Below are 18773 nucleotides of genomic sequence, written 5' to 3' on the forward strand. Positions count from 1 at the left end.
TGACAGCTCTGGGACTGCTATCAGCCTCCAGACTTTGGAGGTGGCTTCACATAAATTATACCTTAATTTTAGTACTTCACTGTAAATAATCACAAAAGCTACCACAGAACCCAGACACAGAGATGGAAGTGCACTTTCACGATACATGCCTTTAGAAAGCCAGCTAACTACTGACAGATGCTGATAGTGGCTGCTGACCTAAAATGAACATGAAATAGGCTAAACAAAGATCTGCACTGAAGTAAGTTGTGACCTTGGCCACACAAAATTAACATGCTAGATAAAAAAAAAAAGACATTTAAATATGTGAAAGCTTTGAACAGTCATTTCAGTGGATGACATCCTGCTTTTCTACAACATGGAAGAACTGAGAGTAACTTATCTTTTTATGTCATTCAGCTATTCGTTTTCAATGTTTAAACACTGCCATATGAAACCATCACAGAAACATGAGAGGTAAATAAATAAATAAATGTTTTTATACGAGGGAAGAAAATGGAGAAGGAAAGCAAGTGTGACTCATATAGAGTGAGGATTTGCAGGAGGAAACAGAGCTGGCTTGCTGTTGGTTTGCTCTCAGTGTTTAAAATAAAGCACAGAGAATGCATACAGAGCATGGAAATGTCTATTCTCCAGTAAGTTCCTTCAGCTGGTTGAGCCTATAATTTATTTTTCATTGTTGGCAGCAGCAGGAGTATCTTAAATACAAAATGCAAGTCTATGAACGGCCCTGCCCCCAGTCTAGATTTTGAGTAACAGGCATCAAATACTGCTTACATTTTTTTTTCCAATAAGAAAAACTAAGATTAAAAACCAAAGTTTTAAAAATCCATTTCTAGGAGGAGTAAATGAATTATTTACCTGCTGATTTACTGCTATGTCCTCCTGGTTCCCCACCCCTCCCACCCCCATCTTTTTTGTGGTCCCTCCCACATTGATTAAGAGTAACATTGATAAACGGTCCGTATGTAGGCAAGTACAAACCTACTTTTGTTTTCTATTGATTCACCTGTGGGCTTGCTCAATGACTAGTATCTACTTTTAGAAGGAACCCCACACTCCTCCTGTACTTTGCTCGGCGAGGGTTTCTCCAGAGCTGGGCTGCCGGCAGCGAGCCTCGCGGCCCCTTTACGACAGGACCCGCGGGTCTGGTGCAGGCACCGTGAGCCCTGCGGGAGACGGGCGGCTGGCAGGCGAGGGAAAAAGCCTCTGCTTAGAGAGGGAAGGTGAGGGGAGGAGGGAACGGCTCCCTGGAGATGCACCAGAAGTCACGCCAGGGCAACGAGATACCAGTGGTATGAGAGTAACGGACACAGGCAGACAAGAACACATTTACTCTGAGAACTGGAAGATTTTTTAAGAGACCAGAAAAGCAAGATTCTGCAGCATGAGAGTGGAGGAGAAAACCGTGGCAGGAAGAAGCCCAGGGATTTGGGGGTCAGCAGCACTGCATGGAGAAGAGCACGGGCACAGGTGCCATGCCCAGCCCCGGCCCCGAGACAGCCCGCCAGGAGCAAGGGGCATGGCGATGTGGGGTGACAGCGAGACAGGTACGTGCTCTCGGGCAAAAGAGCTTACTTACACACGTGCTGCCTTCAGCTGTGGTTAAAAAATATATAATAAGAAACAAACAAAAGATCCCAAAGGAACTATTTTAAATCCAATCTGCTGCTTTGCTGTACGCAGGAAAACAGCAGCAATAACTGCTCAGGAAGCACGACAGTGGCAGCAGGAGCACACAGCATCCTCAGAGAATGCAATTCAAGACAGCGCAGAGGTGTGGAAGGAGGTGCTCTGGGAACACACAAAGCCAGTGGTGGATCCAGCACAGCAAGTGCTGGCAGAGAGGTGACAGAGGAGCAGAGATGACAGGTACCAAAACACTGCACAGCATCTTGAAAATAGGTATGGGGAGTTTGATCTATTTTACCAAATGCAGAACTGGTTTAGTGTTGTGATAATCCTCCCAGATTTACTGCTGCTATCTCCTTCACTAAAAACCGCACTGCTGTCTCTGTCAAAGGAGATCAGTGTAAGGGCTTTGGTGCAATCCAGTGCAGGATGGACCGGGTCTGCATTCGCCTTCACTAATCTGCATCTCCCTACCACACCGAAGTGAAAGAAAATGCAAATTCAGTGCAAAAAAACATATTCTTCCCTGAGACTCTGAGAACAGTTTGTATACATGAAAGATAGCTTCCTAGCACTTCAGCGAAAAAACACATTGTTTTCTGTTTGCATATCCTCAGGCTAAAGGAGCCGAGCAGGGTGCGGAGGCCAGGCTGCAGGCTGGGGCCGCAGAGCCCAGGCTGGCGGGGAGGAGGCTGGGAGCAGAGACCCTCTGTGCGAGCTCCTGCACCCCTGGCAGGGCAGCAGCCACTTCCACCGGCAGCTCAGACGCCTGGCTGGGAACTAAAGTAGCTGAAAACAATCAATTCTGCAAATGCCCGAGCAGTTATTTGCCTACACTGTTAGGGGACTTGCATATAATTTCAGTAAAATGCAAAATACTTCCCTTTCACAGCAAGATCAACTTGTTTTTTCACTTTCATAATATGAAACGAGCTTACAACAAGAGTGTTTAAGACTACTTCAGTAAAATCCTCTGAGCATCCTCTGGAATTTCCATCCAAGAGAAACATCTACATACTGCAAGCTGGCAAGTAAGTTTAAAAACAAAGATCTATCAACAGAAAAAGTATTACTTATTTTTCAAAATTAGTTTAAAAAATATTTTTATCTGTTTCATAGAATGTGATTTAGCTTGTTTTAAACAGTTAAAGGCTTTCAGTTCTTAGCATCAAATTTGGAGGGAGAAGATCTTTTTATCTCTGATAGATCTGAAGAATAAACACAAATGATGAACAACATATGAATATCTGATATCAATTATCATTCAAGAGATAAAACAAAAAATCTCCAGAAGAACATATTATAATGTGCAATCAGGGAAATACAGTCAAATTATACTGGCACTCTAAGGCAACAATTTGAATCTTGTCACATTTACATAAATTGCTACAAAAAGATAATAAAGTATGACCATCAGCGCAGATGAGTCTACAGGCTAAAAATCATAACTTTTGGAAAAGTCTTAATCCTCTCCACTACTTTATATTTAAAGTGAGCCATGCAAATATACATTTTATTAAATATATATATAGTGTGTGCGTATATATGTTTTTTTATTTTTTTTTACATCTGAGCCAGACCAGCAGAAGAGCAGCCCTGTCACCCTTCACCCTGCCCAACCACAGACTGTGTGGTAAGCACAGGTATGTGTTACTACATGGGGAAAAGGAAAATTGGAATCGTTATTAACAGGGAAGATGAAGTTAAGATCACAGATACAAATCCTCTCCCCCACATACAGGCAAACCTAGCATTTTAGCAAACGCTGGAGAGACGCACCCTGCTCTGGGGCCGCTTATCTCGGCGTACAGGAAGGGCTGGGGGCTGAAATGCAGCGGGGTTTTGCAGGACCCCTGATGAACTGGAGAAATCCAGGCAGCTGCAGCGCAGCCAAGGTGCGCTCAGATCAGAGGCAGAGCGCCAAAGGGCTTTTCTGTCTGTGGTTCTGCTTTTTTAAAGCGTATATAGACATGATATTCATGTATTCCTCTCCTGCTACCAGGAGCCTACTTATTATCTAGGACAGAGAAGTGCAGACATATAAGCCGTTTTTTTTAAGTCATTGATATTTCTATCAGTTCCAATTTCAGTCTTGAAGCATTTTTGCTGTATTTTGGGAGTGCAAAGAGACTCAGCTGCCTCAAGTACACAATTGCATGTGATAATGCAAAGCAGAAGTCCCCTAAGAGTTTAAACTGCAAGGAAAACCAACACCACCTAGGTTGGCTTGCGGAATTCAAGATCTAAATTGCATAAGCCCTGTATTAAAAAGTAATGTCCAAATCATTTGTGGTCCTATCACACTTCCACGCATACCAGACATGGAAAATTTGCGTAGGACATTCTTATTGCTATACCTCAGCCCCCTTTCTCTGACGTTGCTCCTAAACTGTTACGTCTCACAGCTTTACTGTCACAGAGTAAATTCACCCACCCTTGGACTCACGTTCTGGGCAGGGTCTTGCATGTTAACCCCATTTCCAATAAGCCTGGGAATTCGCAGCCCACTCTGGCAGGATTTAAAAGCTAGAGATACAGAGCTATCAGACAATTTCCTAAAAACAAAGAATTATTTATCAAAGCAACACGATAGCAACATGGAAGAGCTATTTCAAAGCATCCTGTGTGCAGAGTTATCTTTTATATAAGGACTTTTCATCAGAGCACCAAGGCGAGTTTACTGCGTGTTGTCAGCTGCAGGAAGGCTCGTGCAGCTCTGCAGCAGCAGCGTAGATATTTCAGCCCGATTTTCCCAACCAGCATCTTCCCTCCTCGCGCAGGTCCTGCCCCGGACAGGGGCAGCCAGCACCCTCACCCCTGTGCCGAGGCGATGTTCCTGCTCTGGCTGGCACCAGGAGCGGCCATGCAGAGGGGCCCAGGCGCCCAGGACCGCGCGTCCCTCAGGGAGGGACCGTGTCCGCGGGGAGCAAGCAGCAGCGCCCACTCCCCTCCTTCTCCCACCGCTTTTTCCCAGGTGGTTCCCTCTGGACGCAAAGGGAAAACGTGCCCAGTACGCACCGGCGGCCAGGCCAGCTCCTCACCTGCCCGGCCCTGGGTAACCCTCAGCAGGGCCCACACCTGGAGACATCCGAGCTTCTCCAGCCAGAGCCTTGTTCAGGTTAAGACTGAATAAGTTATTAACCACAGAGAACTGGCTTCTTTCTGGCCGAGTAGAAAGGCCACTTGGGCCTTCTGGCAGGGCTGGACTGAGCTGGCTCTTTGCTTTTTCATGGAGATGCAAAGTGGTTTATGTAGTAAAGAAACAGCATTTGATGAGTCAGCCTACGCAAGGTTTAGGGATGTTGTGTCATTCATTCACCGAGCTTCCCACGTGCCTTCAGCAGCTCAAAGAACATCAGGGAAGGTGTGAAAACGATAACAGTTTGTATATTTCAGGGCTGCAAAAATGCTAACAACATTTGAAGCTATTAGCAATATCTGTATAAAAAATGCGTATAACAATTTCTGAACACACCTGAAGACAGGAATTATTAAAAAAATACAAATAAGCATGTAGCATACAATGCCAGAATTATATAATAGAAATTATTTGAAAGCCTCCATGTCCTAGTATCACTTCATTGTGTTTCAGATGCCAGAACTCAGAAGACTGCCTAAAGCAGTCACCATATTAAGATAATTAAACACAAGGGGTTTTTTTTTGTTGTTGTTTGTTTTTTTTTTTAAATAATGCTTGCCTCCCTTCTGCCCAGTTGGTAGAGCAAAAGCCAAGTTCAAAGGTATCAGCTTCGTCCTGCAAATCCAGCGGCTGCACTGAGCCTTTTCCAGCCAGATGTGCCGTTACAGCCACGAGGCACGTGAAGGTACAAAACCAGGTGGCTCCAGAGGCGCCCACCAGAGCCTCCTGCCCGCCCCGTGCCCGGCTCCTTCCCCCGGCCGCCCCGACCCCGCTGCTGCTGGGCTGCTCTGGGCCCCCTGCGGCCCCGCGGGCAGCTCAGCTCTCCTGCACCCACGCACTCGCTGGGGCAGGTGCGGGGAAATCCAGGAGCCCCATTTGAAAGCCATATATAAAATACACCCATCAGTTTTCTCCTCAAAGCCCTTGTTTGTGTCTCATCCTCATAAAAGCTGCAATGCTTCAATGTGCAGGTGTCACATGAAGTCAATCATTTGCTAAGGCAAGGTAATGCTATGTATTTTCTATCTAAGATTATTTTTTCCCCTAAAACTCACATGATATTAAATAGTAATATTTGTTAACTCTAAACAATGGAGGGGGGTGGGTGTAAGCAAACACCTCGTCTGAGCAGCCTGCCTGCAAAGCAAAAGGAGCTAGCTCGCTAAGCTCCGTGCTGCCATGGCTGCTTTGCTTCTAGGGCCTAAATCCAATTATTTAGGAAGGGAATTACCAACATATTAGAAGATAAAGATGAAGCAAATTATAGGTCCGCTGCTTCCTGGATCACGGCCCAGAGACAGCCAAAACAGCGCGTACCTTCTAACCTAGCTCAACGTAGAAGAATTGTGGGTCGTGACCAGATGCATAGCACAGTTTTTGCTGCAGAGGTTCAGCCCACACCCCAAATTTGGGAAATAAACAGATTTTAAGGGTACAAAGCACCTTGTGGAGCTTAATGAAACCCATCCTAAGAGCGTTACGGAGTAGCAATGGCAGAGGACAAGGAAGACCCTAAAGGACTGAAAGGCGACAGTATCTGTGACAAAGGGTGGAACAAGGGGACTCCGGGGCGCGGCGCCATCACACAGCAGCAGAGTGCCCACACACCGCAATAAAAAAAGCAGATGAGGAGAGCAAATAGTCTCACTTCCAACAGCATCACGGACACTGGTTCACGACCCAGGAACCCGAGGGTACGAGCACCTCCTGGGGAGAAGGCTCCAGCCGTTCCCCTTCCCCACTCTTTTCCCCAACGCCCTGTACTCTGAGCTGGCACAATGAGCAATTGTGCTTAATGCCTGCAGAGTTCATCTTTTCTTCCAATACTGGTTATTGCTGTCACAGCTAATGCATAGCCCATCTTTTGCAAATATTTCTAAGAAAACCTACCCTGTAAACAGGGCATTTCAGTGCATGTGTCGTCAGTGGACAAGACAAATCTGTGTATTTTTGGAGAAGCTGCTGCCCTGTGAGAGGCGAAGAGCTTGCGTGCACGGACACTCGCCCTTTCCAGCACCTCTGGCAGCTGTGCGCTGTTAAACAGCTTCAACAGAAGACGCACCCAGCCTCCTTCTCCAAAACCACCGGAGGTGGGGTTTTTGTTCTGTTTTTGGCCTCACCACAGCCGTGGTTTGCCCAGCACCATGTGCAGATGTTTCACAGAAGGCAACAGAGCCCAGCAGGACCCGGTCACAGGAACGCCACCAGCCCTGCCCCTGCCCAGGAGAGAGGCGTGGGGGCAGTAAGCAGGGACACGGCCGGAGGCAAGGCTCAGAACTTCGCTCAGTGCTCCAAACAAACGATTTACAGTCAACGAGGTTTTTAAACATGCAGTGAGGAAAGCATACACTCAAGCTTTCCCTTCACTTATTCTCCAGGTTCCTGGCTAGGGGCAGCTCGCACAGCTACCGCAGCTATACATCCGCAACGGAGGCTCATTAAAATTGGAACCAGGCCTGCACAGGGGTGAGATGGGAGCCTCGCACCTGAACAGCAGCTGAAGGGGCAGCGGCACTTGGATCACAGATGCTGTGGAATGTTTTTACAATTATAGTTGATTTAATGCAAGATAAATAAGGCTTTAGAGACACTTTAGCATCTATTGATTCATATGAAAAGGAGTGTACATAAAAAGATTTATTTAATTGCTTTTGCATTTAAAAAGTGTAGGTTACAGCAATTAATCACCCTGAGTATAGACATGAGAACATCCCGGTGATGCAGAATGTGTCAGCTTGCTCTGCAGCGTGCCGTGGGAAGATGTACAGAGATTTTAGAGTAAGGTCAATGTGGAACCTCACATTTAAATGTGGGGAAGGGGCCCCGCAGGTGGGCAAGGCAAACCTGGGGGCTCTCCCACTGCCCACCCTCACCCGTATGGGACCCCTCTGGCATGTGGGTGCAGCTGCTCCGTGCAGTGATGCTGGGCTCCTGCTGCCAGCACCTGGCAGCATCCTCCCGGCCCCCCTGCAGTGGTGTCAGCCCCGGCCCCATCGCCACCCCCACGGGACACGGCCGGTGCCCCAGGGCCTGCCCCAGCACCCATCCCCAGGAGCCACCGGCAAGTACCAATAAGCAGCCAACTGAAAAAGCACGCTTCTTGCGATTTAGTAAGCATGTAAAATTTCAGAGCATTTTTAGATGCCACAATAACGTCGGATTAATGTCACTTATTACTTCTTGGCCCCATTTTCAGACAAGGGGCTGGCTAGGGACGCACACCCTGTTACTGAAGCCAACCCAAACCACAGGTCTATCTGGGCACAGGACGTGGAGCTTCAGGAAGCTGCAGAAAGCGACGGCAACAGCTGCTGCCTCACTTGGTGCTCGACAAGAGGATTAGTGCCCTGCGAGAGCTGAGCCCTAATGCCTGGCTTCCGAGCGAGCTGGGAGCCGGACCCGCAGGAAGTAGGTCAGGCAGCAGAGATGACCTCTGCTGAGCATGAACATCTGGCTCGTCTTCACCGCAGCCCCAGCGGCAGCAGGGAGACGAGGAGCCAGCCTGCACTCGCTTCAGAAGGCAGGCTCGCTCAGGAAACTGTTTTTGTTTTTTTGTTTTTTTTTTTTTTTTAAGCCTAACATACCTTAAAAGTTCTCCAGGTTAGTTTCTCTATGCCAAATATGCAAAATTACCATGATTACTAAGCTATGCAAAACATTGCTACATCGATTACATTATACTAAAGAAATGGATCAACAAGCTAATGCTCTTCAAGTTACACGTACTTTATGGAGCAATAGCTGTTTTCAGAAAACACGACGGGTAAGTTGCAATAAGCGTTCAGCAACAATTTTTGAGCTTGCATAAACATGAAAAGTCATAATTGTTATTCTGTGTCTCATTTTGTCACATGGTTGCTATACTCAACTTTCCGTGGCATGCATATCCTTATCATTTAACCCAAAAAAGATTGAAAATAAGCACGCAGGAGAAAAAGACTCAGGACTCCAGGTATTTCACTATACTTCTAACTACAAATTGAAGGTTCATCTGAACACAGATTTCAGTGCTGCTTGCCTAATTCCACAGCATTTGTAACAGACCCAGCAGCGCTTCCACTGCAACTGGGAGGTATTTACAAAAGTCAAGGTCAGGGGATGAGTACAGAAGAGCAGATATAGCAAGGAAAAGAACTGAGGGGCTTTAGCCTATTGAGCATGTTTTTGGCATGATATATCATCTTACTTCAGATTAAGTAGTTTGATCATTTTAAAATAAATAACTAAAAAGCAAACTACGGTCACTTCCCCGCCCTTGGTATCACTGCATTTCAGCACAGAAGTGTGCTGACTCCTTAAGATGGGGTCTGCCTCAGGTGTTTGGCAAACCTTTGTAAAGAAACAGCCACATTCCTACCCATTCATAGCACTTGGATGTAGGAAACTTCCCCCATTTTTAACCACTTTTTGTTCCGTGCCCTCTTCAGTTTCTCCCCCAGCAGCTGTTGGGTCCGGAGGGGCCCAGCCCTGCCGCCGCCCACCCACCGCGGGGGCACACCAGGGACGTGGCGCTGCAGCAGCCGTAGCAGCAGTGAGGGTCTAACCAGAGAGGAGACGGGCTCCTGTAAATTGGAAAGTTGTTTTCATATCCATCTGATCTGCTCTGTTCATAAAAACAGACCGAACCCTCCTGGCAGAATTCATTTCTCACTTCCACTTTCAAGTGGTCTCTAAATATAAGAAGCCAAGCCTGTCCAATTAATCACAGTGCTGAACATCTTGAATACCTGGGGAGAAAGCAAACTACAGCTACTGGAAAGTTTAATTTGAACACTTGAACTAAATTAAGGAGTATTTAAAGCACAGTGACAGTTGTCAGGTAGCAGGTATGAAATAACCCCTCCTGGCTTTTTTTCCCCCCCCTCTTTCCTTGAAATCTTCTGGTAACTGGAGAAATTGTCAGTTCCTGTAAGGCTTTCTGAATCTTGCTGATGCTGCCCTTATTGAGTTAGAAAATGGAAGGAGAATAAAGCCCACTGGTAAACATTTAAGTTCCAAATTATTTTAATTTACACCCTAGTGACACGAACAGGCTTTCACATATGGTGTCAATGTGTTAACTGAATTTTCTCCACCTTCTACTTGTTAAGCACAATGCAGACTCGGCAGTCCTACGAAGAAACAGCTGAATATAACATACCACACTCCTTCTACACTTTGGGAATTGTCATATTGCATCTGTGGGATTAAATTTTTTAAGGAGTTGTCAAGTTTAATTGGAGAGTTCACACAGTCCCAGCTCTGGTGCTGTGATTTATCCAGCAAGTGTTTTGCTTTTATCGCTTTACACTAACTCGCAGATCTAAATAAAACCATCTACGAACAAAGGCTGTGGAATCAGGCAAACTGCTTTCATACGCTGGTTTTCCTATGGTTTAATTTCTGTTTTATCATTTGATGGAGGTTCAGTTCCATTTCAAACTTCCCCGCAGGCCTGGTGCTCAGGGCTGCGGATGCAGAGAGCTCCAGAGGGAGCAGGACCAGGCACGCCGAGCTGACTCGCAGCAGCACCAGGACCGATGCACCCGCAGGAAGAGGGGTGCCGTCCAGCCGTGCCCACGGGCAGGCTGAGCGGGGAGCCCAGGGCTCGCTGGCGGGGCTGCTCTGCTCCCAGCCCGCACAGCTCTGCCCCACAAGCACCAGCGCACGCGGCTCCCGGCTGTCCATGGGACCCACCTCAGCCTGAAGGGACACCTCTGTGTGCATCTAAGTGCACGAGCACACAGCAATAAATAAAAATTTCTGTTTGGAATAATGCTTTACAAGCGTTAAGCTTGGCGACGCAGGTACAAGCTGGGATCAGCACTGAGCACAAGCCCAAGCACAGCGTATTCACCTGGTATCCAAAAAGCACTTCAGCACCTCTCAGGAAAACGAGCCAGCAGTTCGTTACTTTTTTCTGCCTGGTATTTGAAGATGACTGCACCTTAAACTAACAAAGCAGCGAGCTTTTAGTAAGTTAAGCAGACCACGTCAAACCCACGGGGTGCACCAGGTGAGAGGAGGCAGGCATGCAGGGCCTCGCACCACACAGTGCCCAGCGGCACCGACACAAACCGGGGCAGCTCCTGCCCGCCAGCCCTGCTCAGGGACACTTGTGGACAGCACGCGGCAGCACAGGGCACTGAATTCAGGCTGTATTTTCCTCCTAAACATCTGTTTGACTGGCAGCTGCAAGATATTTGTGAGGGAGCAAGCATTATCTGCCTCCCTAGACACTGAGAGGACTACGCCTAAAGCTTAGTGTGGGGGCAAAGCACCGCCTTACCACGTAAGTAAGGATTGCTGCAATTATCCATGGAATTGATTTGAATACATTTCTGTTTTGATCACATGCAATAATACTTGTAGGAACCTTCTTTTAACTTTATATAAAAGGGGAGATGCAATTTTACTCAGAAATCACATTTTTTCATCACTCAGCAGCAGATGAGCTTCCAAAGACTCAAGGTACAGGGTTTTGTACCGATAACACGTGTTTTGGAGCCCTGAAGACCTTGGGTGCAGTCTTCTCCGCATGGATTCTAGATGTTTCAGTTCGTGCTCACTCCCACCTGTTCTAACGCAGTACCTGTTTGTTTTGCCTCCAGCACACACTCACTACCTGCAGCTTGTAAACTAATATTAAAGTGCAAGATGAGATTGCTGAGCTAGGGATTGAGCCATAAAAGCCTTTTGCAGCACCTACTTTATCTTGGGGAAAACAAACAGCACATCTCCTAAGCGAGCTCCCAGCTGCATTATGCAGGCAGCATGCTGGGGCATTAACCCTTCTCCACCTCGGTGCCAACGGAGATCGGCTTCACGCGACAAGAGTTAACAGGGGGATGTGCACACACCAACAAGGCATTTACTGAGAGAAACTACTCAAAAAAATGAAAGGATATTTTAGTCAAATATTTCAAATATTATTTCAAATATTTAGAGCTCTCAACTTGTACATATTTATTCTACTTACACAAAAACAGTCCCCTGGAAAGCTATATCCTAATCCATAAACAGAAAAACAGAAATTGCTTCCTGCAGCAGTGGTGGGAATTACCCCAACACAGAGGTGAATAGTGTAGGTATACATTCATAGAAAATATTGATATTTCTTTGATCTAAAAATACATTTATATGTACAAAAACAGACCCAAAAATAAATGAAAATGTCCAACCACATACATGCCTTTCCAAAGTACTGTAAAAAATGTAGCTAGCATAAACTGCAAGAAGATGGAGGACTGCAGGAGTTTGTATAATATTTAGATTTTTTTTTAAGACATCTCTCACAATAGCTTTGTTACAGTTGATTATGCCTTAGGGCTACACCAGATGACTTATTTTTGTTTTTTATTTTGTTAAGCTCATATAATCCAATAGTCTTCTCTCTCATTAATATGAGCAGAAATTTAGAAGACCAGACCCATTCTTGGCCAAGGGATCAGTTTTCAAAAGAAAGAATTATATATCTGTCCCTTTAAAAGAGACAGAAAACTCCATTAAAATTTACAACAATTGACAGCTTCCATCTTCACATTAATTCTTAGCTCTAAGCCCCATGGGAGTCAAAACATCCAGACCAACTTCACCTTTATCACTTTTTATCAGTGCCCATTAAAAATAAAGACTTTATCTTAAGTCCACAATCCAGCTAAGAAAGTGCTTTGGAAATGAGTTTAGTCAAGCTGGCCTACAACATCTACATTTTTCACTTGTCTCTGTGACTACTGGCAAACAACTTTCCCATTACCACGGGTAATAGGTACAGCGCTCCGTCCCGTCGTTACCTTCTTACAACAGGCAATGCCTGTCTGAGCTGATAGCAAGGCTCCCAGTTAAGAGTTTTTACTTAACACCGTTCCTTTTTCATTGTGTACCATCATTCAGCGCTGAAAATATTTGCAAAGGCATAACTAGTTCACATGGCAATTTGTTTTTTGTGTGTGAAACAGTGATACACAGAGAAGGAGCTACAGTTCAGCAGGACCTGCACGAGCAGGCAAACCAAGTTCACACACAGTGTGCCCACCCTTGTTGTTCTCAGATGACAACGAGCACAGTGAGAGGCACAGCCGATGCTGCAGGATTGCACCTGGGAGCTGCTGCGGCTTCCTCTGACCTCCCTCTGTTCTGCCTCCCACCTTCCAGCCGCACTCCCAAGGGGGATCCTGGCGGCCCCAGCTGTAACACCGTGGTACGGGCTGGGGGAAAGTATCTGAGATGGCAAAAAGGATCCAATGAAGTCCCCCAGTCAGCACATCAGTTATCCAAAACAGACTGCTGCCAACCCCAGACAGGTTTTTACCCGTGCAACACACCTGAATACAACACGCAGAGCCGATCATCGTCCAGCCACAAACAAAGCTTTCCGGGCTTGAGGGTCTGTCCTGGGGCTCCTGTGGTCTCAGCCACAGCCAGAAGGAACTGTGGCCACCACAAAGCACGAGCGGTGCTGAGGATCTCCTTTAGTTCTGTGCTTCACAGCAGCACCTACAGGCTTCAATAAAGGTGTAACTTGTTCTGAAGGTATCTTATCTTTTCCATGCACATCTATTCTTCTTTGCTAGAGTCCTTTGTAGTTTGAAACCAGTTGACTAGATGGGGGGGGGGAAAAATCCTTACACCAAAGAAACAAATCATGCCAGAAATGAGTCGCCCTCGACCTCATAATTCTGACCATATGTACCCAGGAAAATAATACATGGCTGATCATGAGCTCAGCTTAACCCATTTAACTGTTAATATAATGTTTTCACACCTTTCTTCCTGAAGTCGTTCTTTAAAGGGGCTTTAAGATGGCTATTCATACAGCAGTGAATGGCACTTATTGAAACCACACACCTTACCCTGGCATCCACAGGTTTCGTTGTTGACTTCGACCATAAATATTTACATATTTTTCCTCAGGGTAAATTCTACAGGAATAATTTTCTTAGCCAAAATAATATCTTAGAAGATATAAATTGTATACAAAATGTATACAAGAGCTTTTTTCTGTGACACATTCTCATTTGTTAACATAACTTTGACAGTCTTATTCCTGAGTGCAACAGTCTAAAGACGTAGATGCTAAGCAGAGCTATAATTACCGTGTAATTTGTTCTAAAATTCCCATTCCAAAATAATGAGATACACAGATTGAAAAACAGCTGGACTGTCAGAAGGGATAGCAAAAAGTTCCTGAATAACCTCGGTCAAGTTCCAGCTGTAGTGCAGGTCTCCTCCAGCGTTTGCAGACTGGAGATTCAGGACATCAGTAGGGATTAGCAGACCCACACCTTCTTCCTACTGCAGCTGCCCAGGATGAAGCCTCAGTTTTAACCCCATCACGCTCACATAAGACCAGCAACTGAACACAGGCTCCTGTGTTGTCTGAAATTTGAGGGCCTGAAGGCTGCAGGAAAGCAGATAGTATTGCTGCTTATGGTGCCTTCAGGACACGCAGAGACACACTGGAGCACCAGGTGCAGAGCAATAACCCCACACTGGAGCCCTGCCTGCACTGGCATGTCACGAGAACGAGCTCTGAGCAATCCTCGTTCCAGCCCACAGTAATTAAGTGCAGAACACTGACCTTTTAAGCTTGTTATTGTTTAATTATTTTGTAGAAAAAAGTGGGCTCTCCTCCATATCCCTCTCCAATCAACTCTACTGGGACAGAGACTTCATTTAAGGGAGAGGGGAAAGTTGAACCTCCCATGCATTAATACTTACTACAATCTCTTGATGGGCCATTTAAAAATAAAAGTGATCCACACATACAGTGGCACATTCTATTTGTTTTGTCATGAACATTTAAACCTGTATATATTTTGTGTTAATTATGCTAATTAAATGAAGTAACCTATAAAATTTATCAGGTGAGAGCCCAAAGAGCAGAGGGCATGCCATAGCTTAGAAAGGCCGCATTCTGCTTCCACGGTCCAAAGCAGATTGGTTTGTTCATTTTGGGAACTGCTGTGAAGAATTCAGACAACCCAGCTGATTTTAGAAGCGTTCACTGTGATGTATGATGGCCTATTCAAATCCCCAGGCTTTTGGCTCAGACCAGTAGTTTACATCTAAATTACTTTCTCCATTAAGTTCAAACTTTAATTTCCAATATATTAAATCTGTGCTGTTCAAAACAACAAAAGGCTCTTTTTATTAGCTTTGTTCCTACAATTATTAGATTAAGCATGTCATTAAAAAGTAGTTTATCAACATTTCTTGTAGGTATAGTTTGGTAGTGATGAACAGAGCTGATTTTTGAATATATTTAGAGAGGAAGAAAATTCACATCACATATGACAGCCCCATATCAATCCATTGTGTCTTATTAAAAAAATGATACTTTCGTAACAGATTAAACTGACCTGTGGGAAGAGCACAGCTGAAGCTTGTGATGCACTTGCTGTGCTCCTCAAATGCTTTGAATACTGGGAACTAGCAAGGGGCTTTGGTTCATGTTCTCCCTTCCCTAATATATATTCTTTGCTAATATATTGTGCACAGTGATCAATCTAATGGGAAAAAATAAAGTGTTATTTTCCTCTGATAGTAGCTATCATGTTTTTGTTTCTGGCAAGAATCAAGGTGAACACGGGTTATATTTGCTGTAAAACATCAGGCACATCTTTTCAGAAACAGTTTTCCTTTTGTTCAAGATGGTGCTTCACAGGTCACAAAAAAATAATAAAATTCTTTAAGCAGTTAGAAGCACCTTGTCAACAGTCTCACCACGAGTAAGAGTCACCTCCATCTCAATAGATCTGGCTTCCTGAAACAAACAGCCTTCGGCCCCACGTGCCCCACACGGGGAATGAGGTGCCACGGCCCCCACTGAGCCACAGCCAGCTCCCAGCACTGGTGGAGGCTGGGCACTTGGGCCGACCAGCAAGTCACAAGAAGTGCCATACCTTTTGTTTATTTGTTTGTTTTTCCGAGCTTCTACAATAGCAATACTTGAGAAAGAAAGGAGAGAAGCTAGGGATGAAAAATAAAATATTTATCTTCAACGGCCACAAGCTGAAGATAAAAGTTTTCATGCTGTTCTGCACTTGAACTTCCGCCATGGGTAAGTTTTCCTCTGAGGTAAGAGTCACACAGAATTGTCCTTTTCCTATTCAGTTAGAGCCCTTGATTAAGGCTGGCCATCAGTTCTATTTGTTAACCTGCATGTGATACCATATTCATTTTAGTAACGACCCCCAACAACTAATTGTCTGTGTTCTACCCTATTGCAGTTCAAGTGTCTGAAGGTTCAAGGTTGGCAATGTTCAACGCATCATTTGGAAAGGAAACTCCTCCTGTTTCTCACCCAAACGAGCTTTGTTTCAGAGTTGTTTTCAAAATGTTTTACAAAAAGACTGAGTTGCAATACTGACCTGCAGAACCTGCAGGTGAGTATTTGTAGGCTTTGAGGAGAAACCTTGCACTGACCGACATGCAGCCTCTCACGGGCACAGCAGGTGCCAGGAGCCCAAGGAATACACAGCCAACAGGAGCCAACAACTCGCTCTCTACCTAGATCCAGAGACAAACAACGTTTTCTCTCAGAGCAAACTTCATGGTCTTCTAACATCTCATAGTCTTTGTAACAAACAACGTAGCGTATATTTGCCAACAAGTTAAAGTTTATGGAGAAACACATCGAAAGGAGACATTTTTAACCAACAATTCTCATTCTGCCATTGTCTAACTACCCAGTGATTCACAATAGAGATCAATATTGCCAAACTTGTGGGAACATTTGGCTGCCAGCCTCACAGGGCTTTAGCATCATTCATATATATTAGGCAAAAAAGACCACGGAGAGGCTGCGCTCCAGCTTCCCATACCACAGACCTTTATCCAGGGATCCCCACTTGCAGCCAAATAAGTGCTCTTTTCCCCTTTCACACTTCCACCATCTGCAGAAGGTAGATAACACACAGACTTAACTAACAGCAAATGAGTTGTCAAAGTGTATCTCTCCCATCCCAAATGAGAGCATTTCAGAGAAAAGAATAAGCTAATTAGATATACGTACAAAACGTTTTTGCAAGCTCTCTTTAGATGTAGATCATATATCCCAGGTGGAAAACAGATTGCTCGTTTGTTCAGCCAGCTTGCTGAAGAACAAGTTCCTGACATTTTTTGTTATTATTTTTATAGCTATATTCATGAAGTCTTGTGGTTGATAAGTAGGGCAATTTGCATCACTGGTTTGGATGGAGGTTGATGCATCCCTCTGCAATGCAGTTTCAAGCATTTAGAAAAGCAGGACCCAAGTGCAGCTGAGCAGTGTGCTACCCCCTGCATTTTTAAACACACATCATGCAACAATCTCTGCTGGCTGATAAAGTGCAGTCATTAGAAACACTTGCTGCACCTTTAGCTTCTTTGTCTTCAATCACCAAGATGCCTGGCATTTCAAAAAGTCAAGTGGGGAGGATTAGACTCAGCTGAGAAAAATATCTTTGCACAAAGATTGCAAATACCCGTTTGAGTAGGAAGCACATTCGCAAAGAAGGAGAAAGCAGAAATCACCCTCTATTTGTTTGTTACAAAAAGGAAGAGGACCGTCAGCCCCAAGTATCAAAACAGAAAGACTTATCTGATGGCAATCAGAGGTTAAAAACGCTTTTGCTACAAATAAGCATGCTTCCTCAGAAGTGCCAACGTGCTCTCCGTAAATAACTCACTGATAGCCAGCGTACCTCGCGTGTTTTGTCGGCAGAGGTTTGCTCTCTGTCCCCGGGCAGGCCACGGCTGCAGCCCCCAGGCTGCTCCCACCCGCCGAAGGCAGCCCTGGCTGCCGGGGGCAGCTCTGCTGCTGCTGGCAGCTCACCGGGGGTCCTGGGGCAGCCCCCATCACGCGTGGGCCGAGACGGGCACCAGCCCCAGCGCCGCCAGCACTGGGCAGCAGCCGCTGGCGCAGCGCCCCTCAGGCTCAGGCCCGGTGCTCCTGCAGGAGTGTTTCAGAGCTGCCTGGACTTTGCTTGTAGCAATGAACAGGGAAAGAAAAGTCACTGGAAGCAATAGAAGCACGAGTAGAAAATCCGTCCACATGCAGTGTTTTAATCTCAACACACTGACACTGTTTTGTTCTGAAATCCACTGCTAACTGAACCAAGGACTGAGGATTCACCTGTGGCACCCAATGCCAAACTTACTCTGAATACATCTACTTGACATTGGTTATTTATCCTTTATGATAGCAAAGTAATGCCTACAGCAATGCAAACTATAGCGGCTGTAATGACTACGTTGAGATTACAGTACACACTTCTGTGACTCTCGGACCATATATCACCTAAATTCAAATCAGTATATCTCGCACAACACCACCAGTTTAAATCAAGAGAGAAGCACACCAACACTTTGTAATCTTCCCAGCAAACTGAAAAATGTTTCAGACAGCATGTACAACCCTCACATGTTTATGTAACACAATTATGTTCTAAAACAACCCCAATCCTACCTTTTTTAATAAGATGTAATAGTTTTCATTTTACTTACATCTCCCATTCATGCACATTGCCAAAGGCTCCCTTCAAGCAAGGAAAAGGCAGTTTTAACACTATTCATTATTTAGAAACCTACTGAGACCCTAGACTAGCCCAGCCAATGTAAAAATAACAGAAGCACTCACCCTGCAGATGTTTAGGGTAAGTTTCATGATTTTATGCTCTTCTTTTCTATATCTGCATTTTGCTCCGGCACAAAACCCCACTTTATTACACCTTCTACCAGCTCCAGTGCCTGCAGCTTACTCCTCACTTGGAGCCCAGATAGGAAAGGAAGCAAACCAAGGGCCGGCCCCCCCACACCTTCTTCTAGGATGCGGGCAGCCCCCGCACGCTGATGTGCTGCACCTGGGGCTGGGGAAACTCCCTCATGCAAAGGGCACCTTCTCCCTACAGCAGGGCAAGAAGGCAGAGAGACAAGAGGAGACGAGCAGAGCGGAGCCCACCTGTGCCCTGCCTGTGTCAGGGCAGCCCACCTGGCTGCCACAGCTGTGGTGTTTTACTGCTCAGCCCGGCTCCTTTTCTGC

At 45.6% G+C, this 18773-nt stretch overlaps 1 protein-coding gene across 1 annotated transcript in view; it reads right to left on the reverse strand.

The window, feature by feature from the left end:
* NEGR1 (neuronal growth regulator 1) overlaps positions 1-18572 on the reverse strand; it is a 299901-nt gene extending 281329 nt beyond the window's left edge. Inside the window, exon 1 of the mRNA XM_048061956.2 lies at positions 18372-18572. The gene's annotated coding sequence lies outside the window, so the exon portion shown is untranslated. The remainder of the gene's footprint in view (positions 1-18371) is intronic.
* Positions 18573-18773: the final 201 nt, after the last annotated feature.

This window comes from Anser cygnoides, chromosome 8 (genome assembly GCF_040182565.1).
Source record: "Anser cygnoides isolate HZ-2024a breed goose chromosome 8, Taihu_goose_T2T_genome, whole genome shotgun sequence".
NCBI classification, from domain to species: domain Eukaryota; kingdom Metazoa; phylum Chordata; class Aves; order Anseriformes; family Anatidae; genus Anser; species Anser cygnoides.